A 22,088-nucleotide genomic window follows, 5' to 3' on the forward strand; every position below is an offset into this window, starting at 1 on the left:
GAAAAACCAGAGATCTGCTCAAGAAAATTGGAGATATTAAAGGAACATTTTGTGCAAAGATGGACATGATAAAGGACAAAAATGGTATGGACCTAACAAAAGCAGAAGACACCAAGAAGAGGTGGCAACAATACACAGAGGAATTATACCAGAAAGATTTGGATGTCCCGGACAACCCAGATAGTGTGGTTGCTGACCTTGAGCCAGACATCCTGGAGAGTGAAGTCAAGTGGGCCTTAGAAAGCATGGCTAACAACAAGGCCAGTGGAGGTGATGGCATTCCAGTCAAACTATTTAAAATCGTAAAAGATGACGCTGTTAAGGTGCTACACTCAATATGTCAGCAAGTTTGGAAAACTCAGCAGTGGCTAGAGGACTGGAAAAGACCAGTCTACATCCCAATCCCAAAGAAGGGCAGTTCCAAAGAATGCTCCAACTACCGTACAATTGCACTCATTTCACACGCTAAAAAGGTTATACTCAAAATCCTACAAGGTAGGCTTCAGCAGTATGTGGACTGCGAGCTCCCAGAAGCACAAGCTGGATTTTGAAGGGGAAGAAGAACTACAGACCAAATTGCTATGCATGCTGGATTATGGAGAAAGCCAGAGAGTTCCAGAAAAACATCTACTTCTGCTTCATTGACTATGCAAAAGCTTTGACTGTGTGGACCACAGCAAACTATGGCAAGTACTTAAAGAAATGGGAGTGCCTGACCACCTTATCTATCTCCTGAGAAATCTATACGTGGGACAAGAGGCAATAGTTAGAACTGGATATGGAAAAACTGATTGGTTCAAATTTGGGAAAGGAGTATAACAAGGCTGTATATTTTCCCCCCGCTTATTTAAATTATATGCAGAATACATCATGCGAAAGGTAGGACTGGATGAATCATAAAGTGGAATTAAGATTACCGGAAGAACTATTAACAATCTCTTTGATGGCAGAAAGTGAGGAGGAATTAAAGAACCTCTTAATGAGGGTGAAAGAGGAGAGCACCAAAAATGGCCTGAAGCTTAACATTTTTAAAAAAAAACCTAAGATCACGGCCACTGGTCCCATCACCTCCCGGCAAATAGAAGGGGAAGATATGGAGGCAGTGACAGATTTTACTTTCTCCATGATGACTGCAGATGGTGACAGCAGTCATGAAATTAAAAGACACCTGCTTCTTGGAACCACTGATTGGTTCAAACTTGGGAAAGGAGTACGACAAGGCTGTATATTGTCTCCCTGCTTATTTAACTTATACGCAGAATACATCATGCAGAAGACTGCACTGGAGGAATCCCAAACCGGAATTAAGATTGCCGGAAGAAATATCAACAACCTCCGATATGCAGATGATACCACTCTGATGGCAGAAAGTGAGGAGGAATTAAAGAACCTTGTAATGAGGGTGAAAGAGGAGAGTGCAAAAAACGCTCTCAAGCTCATCATCAAAAAAACTAAGATCACGGCCACTGGTCCCATCACCTCCTGGGAAATAGAAGGGGAAGATATGGAGGCAGTGTCAGATTTTATCTTCCTGGGCTCCATGATCACTGCAGATGGAGACAGCAGCCCTGAAATTAAAAGGCGCCTTCTTCTTGGGAGGAAAGCGATGACAAATCTTGACAGCATCTTGAAAAGCAGAGACATCACCTTGCCAACAAAAGTCCGAATAGTCAAAGCTATGGTTTTTCCTGTTGTGATGTATGGAAGTGAGAGCTGGACCATAAAGAAAGCAGACCGCCATAGAATTAATGCCTTTGAATTGTAGTGCTGGAGGAGGCTCTTGAGAATCCCCTGGACTGCAAGGAGAACAAACCTATCAATTCTAAAGGAAATCAACCCTGAGTGCTCACTGGAAGGACAGATCCTGAAGCTGAGGCTCCAGTACTTTGGCCATCTCATAAGAGAAGACTCCTTGGAAAAGACCCTGATGTTAGGAAAGTTTGATGGCAAGAGGAAAAAGAAGGGGACGACAGAGGATGAGATGGCTGGACAGTGTCTGCGAAGCAACCAACATGAATTTGACACAACTCCGAGAGGCAGTGGAAGATAGGAGGGCCTGGCGTGCTCTGGTCCATGGAGTCATGAAGAGTCAGACACGACTAAACGACTAAACAACAACGCTTCTTGGGAGGAAAGCGATGAGAAACCTAGACAGCATCTTAAAAACAGAGGTATCACCTTGCCGACAAAGGTCCGCATAGTCAAAGCTATGGTTTTCCCTGTAGTGATGTATGGAAGTGAGAGCTGGACCATAAAGAAAGCTGACCACCGAAGAATTGATGCTTTTGAATTGTGGTGCTGGAGACTCTTGAGAGTCCTCTGGACTGCAAAGAGAACAAACCTATCCATTTTGAAGGAAATCAACCCTTGTGTGCTCACTGGAAGTACAGATCTTGAAGCTGAGGCTCCAATAATTTGACCATCTCATCAGAAGAGAAGAGTCCCTGGAAAAGACCCTGATGTTGGGAAAATGTGAAGGCAAGAGGAGAAGGGGACGACAGAGGATGAGATGGTTGGACAGTGTCATCGAAGCTACCAAGATGAATTTGACTGAACTCCGGGAGCAGTGGAAGACAGGAGGGTCTGACGTGCTCTGGTCCATGGAGTCACAAAGAGTCGGACACGACTTAACTAAACAACAGCAAAAGTTCTCCTTTAACGAAATCTGCTTATGAGCTAAAGGAGAGCTATGTTAGCAAGCTGCAAACAAGGCTGTTAGCCAATTTCCTCCTTTCTCCTTGTGGACAATTAACATAAACAGACCCAGGGAAACCTGGTGCAACTTGACAGTGAGTGAATTTGCATTTCTTTCACTATGTATTTGCACCCTCAGAGGGTTGCTATGAAAACAAAATTTAAAATAATATAAAAAATGGAGCATACTGGAGAAAATATGAGATAAAAAAGTAACAAATAAAATGTTACTTGCAACAGAATATGTGTAAAAGGGCTATAGACTGCTGTTTTTTATTTTCTGGGCACAACTGATTTCTATTTCCACCTGACAGGTTTGTGAATGCATTCTGATGAGCATATGGAGGAAGATCAGATTTTGCCCTTCATAGACAACCATTCTTAAAACTTGAAGATATTAGGCTTTTGGTCTGCCTATACTTGTTAGGGGATTCTGAGTGTTTTAGGCTAAAAAATTCCTTATCTCTGACTACACAGTACTCAAGCTTAAGCAGAACTATCTTTGTAGAATATCAAAAGCTTCCCCCAATTAAAAACTGGCATAACAACTGCATAATAGCTGGGCTAGTAAATCACGTTTATTGCCACCTTGAAGCAATAAAAAGCTGTTATGTTTTGTTCAATGGAAACAGCAAATTTTTTCCTGCTATTTTAACAGTTATATACATTCTGCCTACAGAGCCTCATTTTTTATTTGTTGATTTACCAGAGCTACTCATTTGGTGTTGGTATCTGTTGAGAATTACTGAAGGACTCGTCTTTTCATTTGGGATGCACTCAAAGCAATCAAATATGGAGCGATGACAAGTTCATACCCCAATACCCTGAGTATAAAAGTAGTTTATCTTCAAGCTGTTTATATTGCTGAAATTACATCATTGTTACTCAAAATTTCTGTTGAAATTAATCAACTATATACTGCTTTCAAAAGCCATGGAAAATGTTGATCATTGTGAATTTCATACCTCTGCATAACAGAAATACCTAAATAGAAACCTTTGTAAATCTTCTTTGTACAATAAAGTGTAGAGATAGGACTGTGTGCCATTGTTTTCTTTCTACTTACTCCTATGGGACTGATGCTACATAATTTAGGAAGCAAACTCCCCTATAAATTCTTCTTTATTGGAATTCCCCCCTCCCATTCTTTCTACTTACTATTGCTTAGATTCAAATTCATACTTTCCTTCCAATTCCTATGTGACACAATTCTGCTAATTATTGTGATTACTGCATCTGTTCAACAGCCTTTGTACCCCTTTCTAAAGAGATTTATCACAGAGGCACACCTGCTGCCTTTACACTAAACTTGATGTTCTACTGTTAATTTCATCCAGAAACTGCATTATTATTCTGTGGAATATTCTCTGGTCATGAATGAGAATATGTGTGTCGTGGTATCCATGGATAGAACTTGGAAAGAACTAGTTACTAGCTAGTGATTTGTAAATCATTTCTTTTTGCAGTGACATTATACTGTAAGATAATGAAAGATAGACTCAATCATATGTACTATAACTCTTAACTTTTAATTGCTTCTATAATTACAAAGGTGTGTCCTTTCCAGATATTGGAGCAGAGGTATCACATAGTTCAAGTGACTGGTTGTTTTAAAGTAGAATCTGATTGGTACCAGCTAATTACAATTCTGCTAATTATTGTGATGTCACAATACCCTCCCGGCCCCTAGACAGCATGGCTTTTGACTTACCCTGCTCTCTTGGGGTTTCTGGGAGCTGTGCTCTGAAAAGATAACTTTTCAAAACCAATTCATTTGAGCCACTAATACAGTTCTTCCTGGGATGTTAATCTTTTTCCTATCACTTAAGCAAATTTCAGATTGTATGTATTGTGTCCTTGAACAATTGTCAGACATGACTGTACACTATTTGAGAAATACTTCCAAAATCCATGCCTTGTACCAGAAATTATATCCAGAAATTACATGAATATTGCTAGATTTTGCCAAGGTGTGTAATTCAGCAGACCACTGGGGTCTAGAGCTGGCCTGGAAGAGACAATTGCCTCAAATAACAGAACACTGAGAGACAGCAAAGCTGCCACTACCACCTCAAGAGGGTCCATGTTGTTTCACTGCAGCAACTTTGCACTACTTAGTAGCAACAGTGGCAGTGGAGGCAATGGCAACAGCAACAGCAAGGTAACTGTACCCCTGCTTGGCACCTATACAGTATATATAAATCTAGCAATATACATGTAATTTCTGGATATAATTTCTGGTATAAGGCATGGATTTTGGAAGTATTTCTCAAAGGAGCAACCAGTCCTATAGGAGAGTCCTTGAGACTCCACATACTATCTGGCTATTTCTACAGGCCAGTTATGTCAATAATATCTGGTTCTCAAAACTAGTTGGAACTAAGCCACAGCGGGATAGATGGCCAAAATATTCTTGCCTGTGCTGTAGCTTGTAAAAGTAGCCTGGAGGTACAAAGTGGAGTGGAAGAGCAAGGACCCTTCTGGCCCTTCTCATCTTCTGGCCATTATCTCACCACTACTGCTACGTCTCCTTTTCAAAATTTCTGGAAAGGGCACATTGAGTTCCATGGGGCTTATTCCTACATCAGTGTGCATCATACTGTACTTTGGATCCCAGCTCACTCCTCCCCTGGCTCCCCTTTCTACAGTCCTGAACACATCATAGTGAAAGAAAATCAAATGTGATTTTTCTAGTGGTGGGCTCCATGTACAGTCAATGGCTGGACGTCAGATAGGCATACACAAAAGCATGTTACACGATACTTTTGAAAAATCCAGGGTTTTTCAGTGGCTTGTTGGAGAGGTAGTAGGAACAGTGGCACAGCAGCTGCTTTTAAAGAAAAAGGGACCCCAAAATCCCCACACTAAGCAAAGTTTCAATTCTTTAATCTTGGTCATGATGATGACGAGGACGACAATAATAATAATAATAATAATAATAATAATAATAATAATAATAATAATAATAATAATAATAATAATAATAATAATAATAATAATAATAATAATAATAATAATAATAATAATAATAATAATAATAATAATAATAATAATAATAATAATTGTTTGCTATCAAGTGAATTCTGACTCCTTCTCAGGATTTCCTAGGTAGAGAATATGCAGAAGTGCTTTACCATTCCCTTCTTCTCGGGGTGTCTTGGGACTGTGCCGCTTGCCCAAGGCCACATAGGCTGGTTCTTCTGGGATGCACAGTAGGGATCAGAACTCCCAACCTCTGGCTCTGCAGCCAGATACCTAACTGTCCAACCAGCTTCATGATAGTAAGCAACCCAGATTTTTCATTTCTGCATCTTTGACCCATTGCAGAGGAAGCAAATTGTCTTCTGTGCTGGTGGTGGTCAATAGTTGTTTTGTGTTATCTTCTGAGCACTTAAAAGTTGGGTCAAAGTTTACAATTATTATTTTAACTTTTGCTCTTGTAAACAGAACATGAAGCTCCTAGTATTCACATGCTGTTTGTCTCTATAGAGTTTCAGGCAATGCAATTTCTGTAAAAGTAACATAGCATTTTCACAGAGGATTTATTTTAAACAGGGAAGATGAGGATGTGGAGTTAAAACAAGAATGGAATAAGGAGAGATCAACTGCTAGTGAAAAAGCTGAAAAGGATAAATCAGGGAAATACATGCCTTTAATGACTGTATACTTTAACATGTGTTTGTAGATAATTTTATATGGTTTTAATTAATCAGTGTTTAATAATATATGATATATGTTAATGTATTTGCTATTATAATAAAGTTTCTATTAGAGATAAGCAATTCTACATATGTTAATGTTGCCAAAATCTGCATTTCTCCAAATACTGGTTTGTTTTAATACACTTTTATATCAGTCTAATAATGCAGCAGCATTTATTTTTTTAAAGGGTTAATTTTAAAAATGTGTGACATTTCAGTATGCATTTTCTTCACAACATACAATGTTGTTCCAGTTTGTGTAGAGCACATACATTTTGGAACTTTTTCTGTCAGTCAGGACTATTTTTCTGTACACTTTCCCAACATGTATCTTCTTGAGTTCAGAACTTGGATTGCAACATTCTGTAAACTGAGATTTTTGGTTTGTGAATGCATTCCACTTTGTTTGCCAGTATAACAGTTTTGAGTTTGGTAAGTTTATGCAAAAATTCAGACCTGACTCATTTCTCATATATCCCTCACATCTCTGTGTGCATTATATGTCTTACTTTCTTATACAGTTGTGCCCCGCTTAACGATTACCCCACATTACGACGAATCCGCTTCACAACAATGTTTTTGCGATCGCAATTGCGGTCGCAAAACAATGTTTTAAATGGGGTTTCTTTTTGCTTTGCAAAGATCGGTTCCCTGCTTCGGGAACCGATTCTTCACATTACGACGATCAAAACAGCTGATTGTCGGGTTTTCAAAATGGCCACCGAGAGCTCAAAATGTCTCCCCGCTGTGTTTAGGGATGGATTCCTCGCTATACAGGCGCCAAAAATGGCCGCCGTATGGAGGATCTTCGCTGGACAGTGAGTTTTTAGCCCATTGGAACACATTAACCGGGCTTTAATGCGTTTCAATGGGTTTTTTATTTTTGCTTTACAACGTTTTCGCTCTACAGTGATTTTGCTGGAACAAATTAACGTCATTAAGTGAGGCACCACTGTACATAACTCTTCCTTGCATTTTCCTAGCATCTATCTCTAGCTTCACTTCTTCACCTTTCACCAAATCACTGACATGTAGAGCACTGCAAACCTGCTGGAGGAGACATTTTTGTTCATATATCTCTGAGGATATTTGCCTTCCTCACAACATTCATATATCTGACTCATGCAAAACTTATGATTCACAGTAGCTGACCAGATTCTCTTGAGCAACAGCATTCATTGCATAACCGGTCGTTACAATTTACTTTGCCATTAGTTATTTACTGTTATTCTCTTTGCAGTTGTTTTCAGCTGGAGTCAATGACAACCCAGTGTGGGCAGAAAAATGTGCAAAACTCCACCTTGGAATTTCTTTTGAATATGACCATTAAACTAATTTATCTGATTGTAATCCTTCATAATCTGTAAAACTGTCAGACGTATGTTAAACTTCCTGACAGAACATTTAAAACAGAACTGAGCTACAATTACGTTATATGAAATGCATTATCTTTTTTATTTATTTATTTATTTATTTATTTATTTATTTATTTATTTATTTATTTATTTATTTTCAAAACTATTTGGAGATGGGGAAGGGATACAGAAGGTAAAGGGCATGGAAAGGGTGGAAAAAGAGAACATCAAATATATAATCATTCAACCTTTTCATATTAAGTATATAAACATATTATCTATTCATATTCCAATACAAGCTCATCTTTCTTCTTCTTCTTCTTCTTCTTCTTCTTCTTCTTCTTCTTCTTCTTCTTCTTCTTCTTCTTCTTCTTCTTCTTCTAGCTATTTGTCTATGTATTTACCCCTTTAGCTTTCAACTTACAATTATAGTGAATTATAACACATCTTACATCTAAGTTATTCCAACACCATCAGAACACCAAGACCAATTGTGAAATACATCCTCTCTTTCACCCTCCTTTTGTCTTAAAAGTACACTCGACAGGTCTAAAATAGTATATATTCTGTTCACTTTTCCCTTTTTCTCCCTATGCTTCTTTTTTTTCTGTGACTCTGTTTTCTTCCATATTTTGAAAGGGGGAACAACCCCTAAAGCAGTAATTCTCTTTTCAACCTTAATTTTCTTGGCTATTATGGCTAGATTTGTATTATCTGGTATTGTTTTCGCTTTCTGCGGTATTATTTTCAATATACCCGGCTCTGGCCTTTCTCTTAGGTATGATTTGACCTCTGCTATTTTCTCTTCCTTGGGATTTTTAATAAGATCTTGTATCTGATCAAGACGAAAAATTATCTGCACAAATCCTTCCAATACCGACCTTTGAATGGAGATTTTCCAATCTAGCCATTGATCTCTATTTTCCCCAAGGAGAAGTTCCATTTTTCCAATATATCTCCTCTCTCTATGTATAAAATGCTCTTCAATTCCCACTCTTTTATCCCTCACTTAGAATTCCCTCTCCCCTTTGCCCACATATACATATTATATAAGTTACCCTCAAAACCAATGTTTTACATTAAAACTATTGCAGTGTTAGCAATGAAGTAGCAGGCAAACTCAAACAAGAAGATGGGATTTAAAACATGAGTCTCTCAAGTGTTTTTATAGTCCAATCTCTTTTCTCGTTGCCAGCAGCCAAACCGGAAGATGTTCTTTTCTCTTCTCAAGATTTCTTTTTACCTTCACCCAGCCGGGCTATGTTATCAGAGTGCCATTTAAATCATTAGTTCAGTTCAAACGCAGCTCACAGTCTATTTTTTTTACTTCCAAAGGCTTCCTTCTCCTCCCCCAGACAGGGAGGGCCAATAATCAGAGTCCCAGCAAATGTGTTTTCCACAGCAGACGGAGTCCCACACAGTCTAAGAATTGTATATCCAAAAGGAGAGAAGGTCCAACTCATTGCCAGCCGCCAAACTGGAAGATATTCTTTTCTCTTCTCAAGATTTATTTTTACCTTCACCCAGCCGGGCTATGTTATCTCAAACGCAGCTCACAGTCTATTTTTTTTTTTATTTCTAAAGGCTTCCTTCTCCTCCCCCAAACAGGGAGGGCCAACAATCAGAGTCCCAGCAAATGTGTTTTCCACCACAAACAGAGTCACACACAGCCTAAGAATTATATATCCAAAAGGAGAGAAGGTCCAAAGTGTACAGCTTGCAGCAGATTTTATTCTCTCAAAGCCTGTCCAGTGTCCAAAAACTTTTCCCTTAATAAAAACACAAGCTGTTTCTGCCTGGCTGTTCTCTTAAAATCCACACGACCTTGATCAGCTTAATTGCAAGCTGACATGCTAAATACGCCACTCCCTTATCTCATTTCGGTCATAAAATTTCACACAGTCACTTGTTCTTCATTTTAATGGGGTTTTTCATAGAACAAGGGCTCCCACTTACTTTATTTATATTTTCGCCGTGCTTCGTTCTCTTATTCTCGGTGCTGGAGCTGTCCTGGCTTGTTGCCAAAAATGGCGCCCGTCTTCGTCTGTGCTATTGTGAATTTCCAGAAAAAAGAAAAATCGAGTTGCTGCTCAATCTTCTAACTTCTGCGGCTCACACAAGCTTCAGGAGGGTCCCTCCTGACCCCCCCCTAAATTCCCCCATTCCTAGGGGGATCCCAGACTGAAGCAGTTCTAGCTTCTCCGGGAGCTATTCCCAAGAGCTGCTAGCTTCACCAGGACGAAGCTCCTCCCTTGAAATGCATTATCTTTTTATTACCTTTAGAAAAATATGTGTTGGCATGCGATTTATCCTGTCTTCAGTAGTAGCAAACGTGTTTATCAATTGCAGCTTAATGAACAGAGTCCTCACTTTAAAAACTGCATTGTGTACATAGATTTGTGGCATTTAATATTGATCTTGTGTTTTCAGATGTATTACCGCCAAGCTCTTTCTTAGTGTTCATTCTTAACCAGGTTCTTCTTCAGCAAACTATATAATATATATACAGCGGTGCCCCGCTAGATGCTTACCCCACATGATGTCAAAATCGCTTGATGATGCCTTTTTTACAATCGCTATAGAGATTGTAAAATGATGTTTCCTATGGGTTTTTTTCGTTTAATGACGATTAGGTCCCTGCTTCGCAAACCGATTGTTCGCAAGACGATGATTTAAAACAGCTGATTGGTGGTTCGCAAAATGGCTCCCCGCTGTTTTCCAGACCTATTTCCGCAAAACAGGGATCACAAAATGGCCGCCCTATGGAGGATCTTCGCTGCACGAGCAGGTATTTCCCCCTTTGGAATGCATTAACCGGTTTTCAATGCATTCCAATGGGGTTTTTATTTTCGCGTGACGACAATTTCACTGTACAGCGATTTTAATGGAACACATTATCATCGTCATGCAGGGCACCACTGTATATGTATGTATGAACAGTGATCTCAGTTCTCTGAAAGCTAGTCTTTTCTATAGCCAAACAGCACCATCTGCACACCAGAAGAAAGATGTCATCAAGATTTGGGACTAAGGTTTGCAGAGGAACAAGTCATCAGAGGTGTGTTGAGAGGATGCCCCAGATAAAATAGCTTGATGAAAGCTGAATATGTGTACTGGCCGCAGGGAATGCAGACCAATCATTATGGGGAAATGAGACACAAGGAACTGGAAATAGAAAGTCTGATATCTTAAAAGAGAGCACTCTTCATTCCAACATTTTGTTGAAGGGTCTCACATATTCATTCAGATTAACACAGAGTACTAAATGCACTTCACTAACATACTGTTCTCTTTTCTTTTCTTCCAGATAAACATTTGCAGGAACAATATTTTCCTGAACAATTTCAAAACTACAACTACTGCCTAAGGAGGAAATCTCTCCTGAAAATCTGTTAAGATGTTAAAATAACCTAACCAACAATGCAAGTAGCCATCGACTTGGAACTTCTATTCATTTCTGTGATGACTCTCCTTTTATCTAAGCTTTGTTAAAGTTATTACATAATTGTCAGAATGCAAACTCAAATTGCAATGCTGTTGCCCACTGTGTGAGCAAAACTGAAATGAACATGAAATTAAAGAACCAAAATAATAATAAAATTTTTATTTTTTTAACCTATCTGCATTATTTTGTGTATATTAATTATTTTTATTGAGCGATGAGAAATAAAATATATAGTCACTGTTTTTTTAAAGTTGTCAATTTCATTTCCTTCTCTCAGGAGGGCTAAAATGCTGTGGCATCTTGATACAGTTAATGATGATATAAACACTTTGGGTTGTTTCATTAGATATATATATTTCACTAGGATCTAGACAATCATTTCCTTCAACAAAGTGGATTATATTAGTGAATTATGACTTGGATACAATGAAATGATTCTGTTGTTCTAGTATAAATATCATCATCATCATCATCATCATCATCATCATCATGTGTCGTCAGTTTCTGACTTATGTTAATCCTTTTCAAGGTTTTCCCAGTGGAAAATACTGAGAAGTGGCTTACTATTCCATTTTTCTGGGGCCATCCTGGGACTGTGCATCTTGCCCAGGGCCATACAGATTGTCTCTATATGCAGGAAACCCAGTGGAGAATCAAACTCCCAACCTCTGTCTCCATAACCAGATACTTTAACCACTGTCCAGCCAGCTTAGTATACTACATAAATAATTTTTATCAGACGTCTTTTTGTTAACCAGTGCAGCCCATTGATTGCTAAATCCTGGTTGTATTTTGCTGCTGGTGCTACAATACCTCATACTTTCATCAACCACTTTGATGAGCACCTTCCCTTTCACACAGTTTGAGGAGCAATGTTCACTAGGGTGCCTAAATTCTTAAGTCTGGGTTCTTTTCCATCTTTTCCATGGCAGACTATTTGGAGTCCATTTGCTCTGAGAACTGGGTAAGGTTAATGTTTTGGATTCAATACGAATCCAACGCAGACCTTTCAACATCACAGTAATCCAAGTTTATGCACCAACCACCAATGCTGAGGAGACTGAAACTGACCAATTTTATGAAGACTTACAACACCACCTAGAACTGACACCAAAGGAAGATGTCATTATAGGGGAGTGGAATGCTAAAGCAAGGAGTCGAGAGATAAAAGGAACAACAGTTAGGTTTTGCCTTAGAGTTCAAAACAAAGCAGGGCAAAGGCTAATAGAGTTTTGTCAAGAGAACAAGCTTGGTCATCACAAACACTCTTTTCCAACAACACAAGAGGCGACTCTATACATGGAAATCACCAGATGGGCAATACCAAAATCAGATTGATTATATTCTCTGCAGCCAAAGATGGAGAAGCTCTATACAGTAAACAAAAACAAGACCTGGAGCTGATTGTGGCTCTGATCACCAGGTTCTCATAGCAAAATTCAAGCTTAAACTGAAAAGAGTAGGAAAAACCACTGGGCTAGTCAGATATAATCTAAACCATATCCCTTATGAATACACAGTGGAAGTGAAGAACAGATTTAAGGAACTCAGTTTGGTGGACAGAGTGCCTGAAGAACTTTGGATAGAGGCTCGTAACATTGTCCAGGAGGCAGCAACAAAAACCATCCCAAAGAAAAGGAAATGCAAGAAAGCAAAGTGGCTGTCCAACGAGACCTTGGAAATAACAGAGAGGACAAGGGAAACAAAATGAAAGGGAGATAGGGAAAGTTACAGAAAATTGAATGCAGATTCCAAAGAACAGCGAGGAGAAATGAGAGGGCGTTCTTAAATGGACAGTGCAAAGAAATAGAGGAAAATAATAGAAAAGGAAAAGCCAGAGATCTGTTCAGGAAAACTGGAGATATTAGAGGAACATTTTGTGCAGAGATGGACATAAAGGACAAAAATGGGAGGGACCTAAAAGAAGCAGAAGATATCAAGAAGAGGTGGCAAGAATACACAGAGGAATTATACCAGAAAGATTTGGATATCCCAGACAATCCAGAAAGTGTTGTTTCTGACCTTGAGTCAAACATCTTGGAGAGTGAAGTCAAGTGGGCCTTAGAAAGCATGGTTAACAACAAGGCCAGTGGAGGTGATGACATTCCGGTCAAACTATTTAAAATATTAAAAGATAATGCTGTTAAGGTGCTACATTCAATATGTCAGCAAGTTTGGAAAACTCAACAGTGGCCAGAGGATTGGAAAAGATCATTCTACATCCCAATCCCAAAGAAGGGCAGTGCCAAAGAATGCTCCAACTACTGTACAATTGCACTCATTGTACACGCTAGCAAGGTTATGCTCAAAATCCTCCAAGGTAGGCTTCAGCAGTATGTCGACCAAGAACTCCGAGAAGCACAAGCTGGATTTCGAATGGGCAGAGGAACTAGAGACCAAATTGCTAATGTGCGCTGAATTATGGAGAAAGCCAGAGAATTCCAGAAAAACATCTATTTCTGCTTCATTGATCATGCAAAAGCCTTTGACTCTGTGGACCACAGCAAACTATGGCAAGTACTTAAAGAAATGGGAATGCCTGACCACCTTATCTATCTCCTGATGAACGCTATACGTGGTACAGGAAGCAACAGTTAGAACTGGATATGGAACAAATGTTTGTTTCAAAATTGGGAAAAGTACGACAAGGCTGTATATTGTCTTCCTGCTTATTTAATTTATATGCAGAATATGTCATATGAAAGGCAGGACTGGAGGAATCCCAAGCCAGAATCATGATTGCCAGAAGAAATATCAACAAGCTCCCATATGCAGATGATACCACTTTGATGCTAGAAAGTGAGGAGGAATTAAAGAACCTCTTAATGAGGGTTAAAGAGGAGAGTGCAAAAAACAGTCTGAAACTCAACATCAAAAAAACTAAGATCATGGCCAGTGGTCCCATCTCCTTCTGGCAAACAGAAGGGGAAGATATGGAGGCAGTGACAGATTTTACTTTCTTCGGCTCCATGATCACTGCAGATGGTGACAGCGGCCACGGAATTAAAAGACACCTGCTTTTTGGGAGGAAAGTGATGACCAAACTCGACAGCCTCTTAAAACGCAGAGACATCACCTTGCCAACAAAAGTCCAAATAGTCAAAGCTATGGTTTTTCCTTTAGTGATGTATGGAGGGCTGGACCATAAAGAAGGCTGACCGCCGAATAAGTGATGCTTTTAAATTGTGGTGCTGGATGAGGCTCTTGAGAGTCCCCTGGACTGCAAGGAGAGCAAACCTATCCATTCTGAAGGAAATCAACCCTGAATGCTCACTGGAAGGACAGATCCTGAAGCTGAGGCTCCAATACTTTGGTCATCACATGAGAAGAGAAGACTCCTTGGAAAAGACCTTGATGTTGGGAAAGTGTGAAGGCAAGAGGAAAAGGGGACAACAGAGGATGAGATGGTTGGACAGTGTCATTGAAGCTACCAACATGAATTTGACCCATCTCTGTGAGGCAGTGAAAGACAGGAGAGCCTGTCGTGTTCTGGTTCATGGGGTCACGAACAACCGGACATGACTTGATGACTAAACAACAAGAATATTTTGGACTGCAGCTCACAAAATGTCCTGGACAACATTGCTCTTCCTCATGTGGCTTGGGATATAAGTAAGGGTAGAAATGGCTCTTCATGATCCACCACTCTTCTCTTAGCCCTGTTATTTCATATGCTTTGGGAACAGAGGGAAAATGGAAAGTGGAGGGAGAGAATGAAGTCATAGTATATTCCAGTCATCTTTATCTGGCTGAATAGCTCGGTGAGCTGGGCAGAGCGAGGCCCCATTCCCCACTACGCCTTACAGAAGAAGAGTGTTTGTTTAGAATAATTTTATCCTGCCTTTCTCCTTAAAGGAGCCAAGGAGGCTTATATAATTAAAAATTCAATATTTAAAAGCTAAAAGCAGTATGTTTTACAAATATTTTTAAAATATTAAACAAGTATTATATTAAAAATGGTAAATAAAATCAATAGTAAAAACACATTTAAAAATAACAGAGCAGAACTACCCAATTTTAAAAATGTTGTTAAAAGAAAGAAATGGTAAACCATTCTTAGTACTCTATACTTAAAACATCCTGGAAGAGTTTGCAAAAAAAAAAAAAAAAACAGAATTGTCTTGATAGCACATAATTTTATTCAGTAAGGATGGAAGATAAAATTAAAGGATTTACATTTCCCTTTACTTTTTAGTCTGATGGGTAGAGAAGAACCAGTGTGGTCATGGATAGTTGACTGGAGGAAATATATTATATAAAATCCTGAATCCAACTGTTGGTCCTAAGTAAAACATTAAACAAAGAGGAATTAGACGAGTCGGCACTTACATACGTTTCATTGGTTCAGTGAGTGAACTCCGGTTGGGACTGACAAGTGGAATGTCACACATTTTTATTATATACTAGTTGTGTTATTGTTCATATTTAAATTGCCTATTTCTCATGACATATTTCAGCCTCATGTAAGGACAGAAAATGTGCTTATGTAAACAAGTGACTTACACTTATCAGCTGTATACTTTATCAGCAATACTTCCTTTGATTTATTTATTAAATGACTTGAATATACAGCCTGCCTCTACAAAGAATTTCTGAGCCTGCCTACTAAATAAAAACAAATTAAAAAAATACTGAAAATGCATACTGAATTGACTTGCATAAAACATGGCATCTCAAGATACACAGAAACAAGGTACTGGTCTATTCCCAGACCTAGTTCAAAATGCTTTGTTTCATCTGTAAAGCCCTGTAAAGTTTGGGCTGTTTGAAAGACTGCACTCATCAATGCCAGCCTGCCCTGGTATTAAGATTCTTTCTCTTGATCTGAAGAGACACATTTTGTGAGGAAAGTGAGAAAGGACCTTCTTAAAGGCTGTTCCCAGACTCTGGAAGCCTTTGTCAATGAAACCAGTATTCAGTGTGTGCCTTTGGTATTTAAGCTGAATGCTATTTTTTGTTGTTGTTCTTATTGACTTGCTTTGATTTTTTTATTAATTATGTCTATATTTTAATTACTTTTCTCTTTTAATTTGAAGTTTGGCATTTGTGAATAAAACCTTGTAGAGTGGGCATGGATTTTTACTTTACCTAAGGAGTAAAAAAGCAGGACCAGTGGGGATAGAAAACTGGCAAGAATATTCCCCAGTTAGGCTACCACCAGTGTTGCCTCTAGCTTGGTTGGCCCTACGCCATACGGTCTGAAATTAAGGTGAGTGCCCTCATAGGTGGGTCATGAAAACAATTCAGGGGGAGGGGCAAGAATGTGATATAAAATATTTTTATTATGAAAATATCATAAAGATTTTGAACTCAATTTTTATTTTCATACCACAAACTTATTTTAAAATAATTTTACTATGTTTGTGGCGGTTTTTTACATTTTAAATTATAAAAGTAATTCTTGGATAATGGTAAAGAAGGGATGGGGAGGCATGAGGGTTTCTGAAAGTGGGGGGCACAATGCCAAAAAGTCTGGGAAACACTTCCCTTACTTCTGTCGAGCTCAAGAGGTTTCATGGGACTAGAAAAATTGTGTTATTGTTTGAAAGAACTGAGTAACTAGTAGTTACATTTACAGAGCAAACGTAACACAGCATGATACAGTGCTCAGAATATTGTACCAGGACTTGGGAGATTAAGGTTCTAGTCCTCAGGGAACCATCAAAAATCCCTGGTGACCTTGAGTCCAACTTTCAGCTAGACCTACTTCACTCAGCAGTTGTAAGGATAAAATGGGGAGGAGGGGAACCAAATATACCACTTTGACTTGACTGGACAAAAAGTAGCTATTAAACAAATAATAATAATCGGGACCCTTGAATTGTGCCTTTTTTAGTTCACGCATAAATCCAATACGAAAAGGGGATATTCAATTCTTTTTGTTTATGGGACTATTTTCTATTATTCATGTATTTTCTACTGATGCGTTTTATTTATGTGTAAGTAAACATGACCTGTCTTGGGACGTGGTGGCGCTGCGGGTTATAGTCAATATACAGGTTTAAAAATTAATTTCCAAAAATCTAAATTATTATGTTTAAATATCCCTATTAGGGAACAAAATGAAATTAGAAAAGCATCTCATTTAGAGTTATGTTATTCAAGTTTTAAATACTTAGGAATATGGGTAACAAAAAATCTTAATCAATTAACCTACAGAAATTATAAAAATCTATTTAAATTCGCAAAAGAAAAAATGACAAAGTGGGTCAATTTGAACCTATCAATGCTGGGGAGAATTGCTTTGATTAAATCTTATATATTACCAAATTTTCAATTTCTATTCCAAAATATCCCATTACAACCAGATACAAAAAAAGTAAAACTATGGCAAGGAAAGCTAGAAAATTTTATTGCAGGAAAGGGAAAGAAGATAAGATTTATAAAAAGTAGCTATTAAACAAATAATAATAATCGGAACCCTTGAATTGTGCCTTTTTTAGTTCGCGCATAAATCCAATACGAAAAGGGGATATTCAATTCTTTTTGTTTATGGGACTGTTTTCTATTCATGTATTTTCTACTGATGCATTTTATTTATGTGTAAGTAAACATAACCTGTCTTGGGACGTGGTGGCACTGTGGGTTAAACTGCAGAAGCCTCTGTGCTGCAAGGTCAGAAGACCAGCAGTCGTAAGATCAAATCCATGTGACACAGTGAGCTCCCATTGCTTGTCCCAGCTCCTGCCAACCTAGCAGTTCAAAAGCATGCAAATGCAAGTAGATAAATAGGTACCACCACGGTGGGAAGGTAACAGCGTTCCGTGTCTAGTTGCACTGGCCACGTGACCATGGAAACTGTCTACAGACAAACGCTGGCTCTGTGGCTTGGAAACAGGGATGAGCACCATGCCCTAGAGTCGGACACGACAGAACTAAATGTCAAGGGGAACCTTTACCTTTATCTAAACATGACCTACAGTATAATCCTATTAATGTCTACTCAGAAATAGATACCTTCAGTGGCAATTACTGGCAGGTAAGCTGGTCTTGGATTCAGCCTTAAAACATCTGCAGTGCAGATAGGCTAAAGCCAGATGACTTGACATCAGACTCGATGATGAATGGAGGATTGTACCAGACCAGAGGGAGGCTTCACTTGATAACATGCAGTTTTTATTTAAGTATCCCTGAGATGGGAAATGTTTTTTGTAAGTGCATCTCCTAGAGTCCCATAGCCAATCACAAGAGACCACATGCCACAGATGTCTCTCTTCTCACTGACATTTGTCAATGAGGCAAAAATATAGTTTTGGCTCTGAACTGTTGTATTTGATGCGCAGATATGCACAAATGAAGAAGCTTTTCAGGATGTATGCCTTCCCATGAAATAATCAATGCATAGCCTCTACCATTTCATAGAGGAAGTTGGTGACATACCTCGTAGTAATTCATTGTCATCCAGCAGCTCCGATGACTCCCAGGCAACTACCATGTGGCTCTCCCACATCCTAGTCCAATCTGCTAACCATTACTCCACACGTATTTGAATGTCTATTACCAGAACTTGAGGAAGTTAGATTTTTAGACTAGTGGTCCCAGAATCCCCTGACCAGCATAGAGGTTGTAGCCATAAAAAGTAAGTTATATTTATCTCATAATGCTTTTTATAGCTAAATCAAGCCACCATGTCATTCATACCAATTTGCATTAATTTCTTTTTTTCATACAAGGTGTTGTCCTGGCTAATAGAAACTGGTAGCAGAGGGCCTTTAACATTTTGAATCCTTTCATACCCCCCAACATACATTTTTATGACTGGGCTTCATACATCTGCTGTTCACTGTGGAGCAGAGGCTCCTGTTAGGAACTCTGAGAGCTTTTCTCTAGATTCAAACAGGCTCAGAGGAGTTGGTACAGATTAGGCATCATGTGCACTTTGGCCTAGGGCTGGCCCAGACCGTACTGCTCATATTGAAACAGATTGTGCCAATTTATCATTTTCCTTCAGCAAAGTGAGTCAGAATGTCTTGCAAACTCCAAATATTTTTCCTTATACAAAAGCATACTCAAATGTTTAAAAGATGAGCCTTACAATGAAGGATGAGAAGCCATTAAATGCTTATTCTGTTAAATGGGATTTAATCCCATATTGACTTTCTGAAGAGCCAATGAAATGAGCCACCATCCAAAATCCTGTTGTGTAACATAAGCAAAGTTTAATTTTGGTGTGTTCTTTGCTGGTAAATAAAGAGACCTTGCTATAATTCTCAGGGACGTGCATGCATCTATCAAACCTTCATGTGTTGCTATAGTCTATAGGAGTCCTATCTCCTTGACCAGGCTTCCTATCTCTTTGAGAGGAGGTCTCGAGGGCCTGTATTGTGTGTTGGGCTCGCGAGACAGGTTAGGGATTCTGTTGGTGTACCGCCCACCCTGCTGCGTACCAACAGTCTCCCTGCCTGAGCTGACGGAGGTAGTCTCGGACCTGGTGTTGAGGACTCCCAGGCTGTTGGTGCTGGGGGACCTCAACATTCATGCCGAGGCTCCCTTGACTGGGGCAGCTCAGGACTTCATGGCCGCCATGACAACCATGGGGCTGTCTCAATGTGTCATCGGCCCAACGCATGAGAAGGGCCATACCTTGGACCTGGTTTTCTCAACGGGACTGGAAGATGGTGGTTTGGATGTGGAGGGGCTGGTCGTGACCCCATTGTCATGGTCAGACCACTTCCTGGTCAAGTTTAGTCTATTAGCTTCTTCTTCCCTCTGCAAGGGTGGGGGATCTATTAAGATGATCTGCCCTCGGAGACTAATGGATCCAGATGGATTCCTGAATGCTCTGGGGGATTATCCGTCTGATATGGTCGGCGCTCCTGTCGAAGCTCAGGTCACCCTATGGAATAAGGAGATGACCCGGGCTGTTGACACGATTGCGCCTAAGCGCCCTCTCCCTGCTCGCCGAGCCCAGACAGCTCCTTGGTATACTTCTGAACTGCGGGCGATGAAGCGAGAGGGGAGACGGCTGGAGCGCAGGTGGAGGAAATCCTGCTGGGAGTCAGACCGAACACGACTTAGAGCCCATTATCGGGCCTATTTCGTGGCAATACGGCTGGCGAAACGGCAATATTTCTCCAGCCGTATTGCTTCCTCAGAATGTCGTCCAGCCGAGCTGTTTCGGGTGGTCCAGGATCTTCTTCAACCAGGAAATCCGGTGGAGGTCCTGGACTGCTCATCAGCTCGTTGTGATGAGTTTGCCATCCATTTTGAGGAAAAAATCGCTCAGATTCGCAGTGGGTTGGACTCCACAGTTACTGCAGAGTCAGAGGATGTATCCAGCGCACCGTGCTTTGGTCAGGTATTAATGGATGAGTTTCAATTGTTGAGACCTGAGGATGTGGACAGGGTGCTTGGATCTGTCCGTTCTACCACAACTCCGCTCGACCCTTGCCCATCCTGGCTAATTAGAAGATCAGCCAGGGGGGTTCGCACCTGGGTCCAGGAGGCTGTGAACGCCTCTTTGAGAGAGGGAGTGGTCCCTACCACCTTGAAAGAGGCGGTAATTCGACCACTCCTTAAAAAGCCAAACCTGGACCCAAGGCTGGTGGCTAACTACCGACCAGTAGCGAACCTCCCTTATTTGGGCAAAGTGTTGGAGCGGGTTGTGGCTGGGCAACTCCAGGCGCTGCTGGATGAAACTGATTTTCTAGATCCATTTCAATCGGGTTTCAGGCCGGGTTTTGGTACAGAGACTGCCTTGGTCGCCCTGTATGATGACCTTTGCCGGGAGAGAGACAGGGGGAGTGTGACCCTGTTGATACTCCTGGACCTCTCAGCGGCTTTCGACACCATCGACCATGGTGTCCTTCTGGATAGGCTGGCTGGGTTGGGAGTTGGGGGCACTGTTTTACGGTGGTTCCGCTCCTTCCTGGCTGACCGTGTCCAGAGGGTGGTGCTGGGGGACAGTTGCTCTGCCCCATGGCATTCATGTCATGGGGTTCCTCAGGGCTTGATACTGTCCCCCATGCTGTTTAACATCTACATGAAACCGCTGGGAGAGGTCATCAGGAGGTTTGGGCTGAGGAGTCAGCAATATGCTGACGACACTCAGCTCTACCTCTCGTTTTCCACCAATCCAGGTGAGGCGGTTTCTGTGCTGAACTCGTGTCTGGACCTGATAATGGACTGGATGAGGGTCAATAAATTGAAACTCAATCCAGACAAGACGGAAGTGCTGTTAGTGGGTGCTTCGCCAGACAGGCTGGAGGGCCATCTCCCTGCCCTGAATGGGGTTACACTCCCCCTAAGGGACAGGGTCCGCAGCTTGGGGGTGCTCCTGGACCCCAGTCTAACACTGGAAGCCCAGGTGGACTCGGTGGCCAGGGGCGCCTTCCTCCAGCTGCGGAAACTATACCAGCTACGGCCCTACCTGGACGAGCGGAGTCTCATGACAGTTACACATGCACTGGTAACATCCCGTATAGATTACTGCAATGCGCTTTACGTGGGGCTGCCTTTGAAGACGGTCCGGCGACTGCAGCTGGTCCAGAATCGAGCGGCGCGGCTGGTGAGTGGTGTGGCCGCCAGGGAACATATCAAGCTGATTCTGTATAAGTTACATTGGCTACCAGTTGCTGCCCGGGCCCAATTCAAAGTGCTTGTTTTGACATATAAAGCCCTAAACGGCTTGGGCCCTGGATACCTGAAGGACCGCCTCCTTCCATATGAGCCTACCCGGCAGTTAAGATCTAGCCAGGGGGCCCTTTTGAAAGAGCCGTCCCTCAAGGAGGTAAGAGGGACGGCTTGTAGACAAAGGGCCTTTTCGGCAGCTGCCCCCAGACTATGGAATGCCCTCCCGACTGAGATTCGTCTGGCGCCGACACTGATGACATTTCGGCGCCAGGTCAAAACCTTCCTGTTCCAGAAGGCTTTTAACTGAAATAATATTAGCTG

The 22,088-nt window shown here is 40.7% G+C and overlaps 1 protein-coding gene and 1 long non-coding RNA gene across 7 annotated transcripts in view; both read left to right on the forward strand.

Annotated features, from left to right (window-relative positions):
• The window catches only part of LOC140708174 (uncharacterized), an 80,955-nt gene extending 69,518 nt beyond the window's left edge, over positions 1 to 11,437 (forward strand). For 2 of the 3 annotated variants that reach the window (XR_012088346.2, XR_012088347.2), the window contains exon 3: positions 11,058 to 11,369. This is a non-coding gene — a long non-coding RNA (uncharacterized LOC140708174). Of the gene's footprint in view, positions 1 to 11,057 lie in introns of all 3 variants that reach the window. The other variant, XR_012088348.2, reaches the window with a different exon arrangement.
• RBMS3 (RNA binding motif single stranded interacting protein 3) overlaps positions 1 to 22,088 on the forward strand; it is a 1,057,118-nt gene that overhangs the window by 70,921 nt on the left and 964,109 nt on the right. The window lies entirely within an intron of this gene.

Source organism: Pogona vitticeps, chromosome 6, assembly GCF_051106095.1.
Source record: "Pogona vitticeps strain Pit_001003342236 chromosome 6, PviZW2.1, whole genome shotgun sequence".
Taxonomy (NCBI): Eukaryota; Metazoa; Chordata; class Lepidosauria; order Squamata; family Agamidae; genus Pogona; species Pogona vitticeps.